Below are 4,476 nucleotides of genomic sequence, written 5' to 3'. Positions count from 1 at the left end.
TTCGGGTACTGGGAACAGAATCCAAGTCCTTCGGAAAGGAGGCAAGCACTCTTAACCATTAAGCCATCTCTTCAGGCCCTCGGCTGCTCTCATTCAGGCCAAAAAAAAATTGAGGGGGCAGGAAATGAAGGGTGTGCCACCCTCACCCCTTGAAGGGCCCCAGCCAGCACCTCTGGCCCAGCAGGCTCAGACTTGCTCATCCCTAGGCTGGGAACCCACTCCCCCAGCTCTGCCTTAGAGGAGTCATGACCTCCCACGGTAGCATAGGCTGTCCGTGTCCTGTCTCTAACTCAGCCTCTGCCTAGGTGAGACATAGGCCTTGTTCAAGATGCCTTAGGAGGAGGCAGGGCCTCCTCCTTGCCTCTCAAGAGCTCTCAGAAGGGCTGGTTGGCCACTTGCCCTCAATCTTGGCTCTTTTTCATGGAGCCCAGAGGACTCCAGGTAAGCTGTGTGACTCAGAGGGTTGGGACCAACCTTGCCAAGGTTGTCTGTGTGACTTTTCTCTGTGACTTTCTTCTGCCTTGTGTGTGTGTTGTATAGTGTGGGGGGGGCACGAATACCTGTCACATTAACTACACTGAAAATGGTGCCCTGGAGTTAGTCAGCAGGGAACAAGAGAGTCCCATTCCACCCCACATTCAGGCTAGCCTGGCACGTCTGTACCCATGTCCTTCATCCTCTCTTGCATCTCATGACCTTTGGAAGTCACCCTTCCTCTCCTTCAAGCAGGGTCCTTTCCCATCCATCAGTGAGAGCGAAGCCTACTCATCTCTGCCATCCTAATCTGAACCCTGCCCGTTCTAATGGGCCTAGGTTTGGATATGTGCATATACCATGGTCGAGGGTACGAGAGCATCTGGTGGAGCATCTGGTCATGGAGTCATGGTCCTGCATGCTGGTCCTGTGTAAACTGAGAACGGAGACAAAGAAGACGGTCTGAAGACCGTGGCTTTGAGCTGGACAGCAGTGGTGTACACCTTTAATCCCAACACTCTGGAGGCAGATGGATATCTGAGTTTGAGGCTAGCCTGGTCTACAGAGTGAGTTCCAGGAGTACCAGGGCTACACAGAGAAACCTTGTCTCAGAAAAAAAAAAAATCCTTGCCTTGTGTCACTTACTAAGCTATGTGCCTTGGCACAGGGCTGACTGGAGGGTCAGAAAGATGCTCTGTGTTGATCTGCAGCCCAGGATTCTACATTTTTTTTAAAAAAAGACTTTATAGCCGGGCAGTGGTGGCGCACGCCTTTAACCCCAGCACTTGGGAAGCAGAGACAGGCAGATTTCTGAGTTCGAGGCCAGCCTGGTCTACAGAGTGAGTTCCAGGACAGCCAGGACTACACAGAGAAACCCTGTCTCAGAAAACCAAAAAAAAAAAAAGATAAAAAAAATGAATACACTGTTGCTGTCCTCAGACACACCAGAAAAGGGCATTGGATCCCATTACGGATGGTTGTGAGCCACCATGTGGTCGCTGGGAATTGAACTCAAGACCTCTGGAAGAGCAGTCAGTGCTCTTAACCTCTGAGCCGTCTCTCCAGCCCAACCCCAGGATTCTAGTCAGGTATCCACAGTGACACACAGGGTCACAGATACACGTGAGTGTGTAGAACTGCTCACATCTAAGCTCATGGAGCTCCACGAGAGTAAGACACGCATATCCAAGGCTGTACCTGCCTTCCTCATGAACTCCTAGGTTATCTGGGTACAGGGCCCTCATAGTAGTCGGGCATATATATTATACATGTACACATGTTAACATACATGCATGCACCTGCTTTTGTCCTTTGCTCTGGTTCCTGGGCCAATCTCTGCTAGTGGCAGGCTAGGATGGGCAGGGTGGGGATGGGGTGCTGTGGCCTGGGTTCTTGTCTCCTTTTCTTTGAGACATGGTCTCTGTATGTAGTCCTAGCTGTCCCGGAGCTTGATGTAGACCAGACTGGCCTCGAACTCAGATCCTCCCAAGTGCTGGGATTAAAGTTGTCTACTTTTCATGTTTAAGAATCCCTGCCTTCTGCCAGGCGGTGGTGGCACACGCCTTTAATCCCAGCACTTGGGAGGCAGAGGCAAGCGGATTTCTGAGTTGGAGACCAGCCTGGTCTACAGAGTGAGTTCCAGGACAGCCAGGGCTATACAGAGAAACCCTGTCTCGAAAAACAAACAAACAAACAAACAAACAAAAAAAGAATCCCTGCCTTCTGCAGTCTTTGCAGATCCACCTGAGGCAGTGAGAGTCCTAAAACACAGCAAGGAGAGCAGAGAGCAGCCTGGCAGATGTTCCCCACTCCCACAAACCGCAGTTGGAACTCTGGCACCAGATGTCTAGTGTTCTGCCTTGAGTCACAGGTTGACGACAGAGCCAGCAGGCAGGGACTCAGTGATGGCTGCCTGATTCACTGTGGAGCCTCCCAGCCCAGGGGGAGGGGTGTCTGGGAAAGCGGCATCTCTCTGGGCCAAGGACTATGAGAAGCTTCATGTGTTGGTTCTATATACCTGTGAGCCTATGGGCAGGGTCTTACTAAATGAAACCTTTTAAGCAAAGTGAAGTGTCTGTAGGCAAGAATGTAATTACAAGTTGTGTGTGTGTGTTTGTGCATGTGTGTGCATGTATGTGCGTGTACATGTGTATGTATATATGTGCCTAAGTAGTTGTGAATCTATTGCTAAATCTCAACATTAGGATTTTCTTCCCCACTTGTTTGTTTTTGTTTGTTTTGTTTTGAGATAGCTTCTCACCGTATAACTTTGACAGGCCTGGAACTTGCTGTAAAGGTTGACCTCAAATTCATAGAAATCTCCCTGCCTCTTCCTCCCACAAACTGAGATTTACAAGTGTCTGCCACACCATCATGCCTGGCTTTTTTTTTTCTTTTAATATTTTTGTTTTTACAATTATTTATTGGAGTGGGGGAGATGCTACAGTACATGTGTGGAAGTCAGAGAACATGACCTCTGACCTCTCCTTCTACCACGTGGGTCCCAGTAAGCTCAGCGCCTCAGGCCTGAAGGAAAGTGCTGAGTCCCCTCACTGTGTTTATTCTTTTGAGCAAAGGTCTCATTTGGCCCATCCTGTGCTCAAACCAGATTGGAGCCAAGAGTGACCTTGAACTCCTTGCCTTCATCTCCACCTCCCCTCTGCTGAGCTGACAGTCTTGGCTGTCTCTACCTTTCATATGGTAATCCTTGTTTCTGACAGCCATTCTTCAGAGGACAAGTCCCCTGGGCCCTTAGGTCTCCCAGATTAACCCCTCCTGAAAATGTAATTTCTTGGTCTTTCTGGCAGTGAATGCTTCTATACAGACTATGGGGGGAAAACCCCATTTCTCCCAGTCATAAGGAAGCAGAGCCACTATACGTGTTTCCAGATGATCGATTGATTGATTGATCTTTTTGATGCCAGGTATCAAACTCAGGACCTTGGACATGCTAGGTAAGGGTTTTACCGTTCAACTGTATCCTCAGCCCAATTTTCCAGTTGCTAAAGGCAGCATTAAACTGTGTATAGTGATTCATGCCTGTAATCCCATCTCTTGGGAAGTTTAGGTAAAAGGTTGTCAAGAGCTGAAGGCCATTGGGCGGGTGGTGGCGCACGCCTTTAATCCCAGCACTTGGGAGGCAGAGGCAGGCAGATTTCCGAGTTCGAGGCCAGCCTGGTCTACAGAGTGAGTTCCAGGACAGCCAGGACTACACAGAGAAACCCTGTCTCGAAAAACAAACAAACAAACAAACAAACAAAAAGAGCTGAAGGCCAGCCTGGGCTACATAGTGAGATCAAGGCCAGTATGGGCTGCAGTTTGTGTGGCCTTGTCTCAAAAACAAACAAAAATCAACCAATCAAGCAAACAAAAAACCCAAAATAAATAAATACAGACATAAATACAGCACTGGGTGGGGATGGCACTCAAGGGCAGAATACATACTTAGGATGCCATGCTCCAGGCCTGAGAAGAAAGAGAAAAAGAAGGAAGGAAGGAAGGAAGGAAGGAAGGAAGGAAGGAAGGAAGGAAGGAGGGAAGGAAGGAAGGAAAGAAGGAAGGCAGGCAATACTGAGAGCAATGGCACCTATAATATTCCCCTGATGGATCAGACATTTATACAATTTGATGTAATCTCCCTCCATATTTTAGACTTTGAGACAGTCTCCCTTTTTTGGGCAGGACGGGGATTGAAATGGGAGGCGTACTGCGTAGCTCTGGCCGTCCTGGAATTCACTATGTAGACCAGGCTGCCCTGGAACTCACAGATCCACAAACAGCTGGGATTAAGTGCTTTCACCCTTTCGGCCACTTAAAAAATATTTATTTTTATTATTTTTAATTCTGTGTCTGTGTGTGGGTTTGCACGCTTGGGTGAGGGTGCCCACAGAGGCCAGAGGTTTAGGATCTCCTGGATCTGATGGTGATGAGCCGCCTAATGTGGATGCTGGGAATGAACCACATTCTTGTCTATAAGAAGAGTTCGCTCTTGACCTCTGAGTC

This window comes from Grammomys surdaster, unplaced genomic scaffold (genome assembly GCF_004785775.1).
Source record: "Grammomys surdaster isolate TR1022 unplaced genomic scaffold, NIH_TR_1.0 344, whole genome shotgun sequence".
Classification (NCBI taxonomy): domain Eukaryota; kingdom Metazoa; phylum Chordata; class Mammalia; order Rodentia; family Muridae; genus Grammomys; species Grammomys surdaster.
This window is presented reverse-complemented; position numbering follows the sequence as displayed.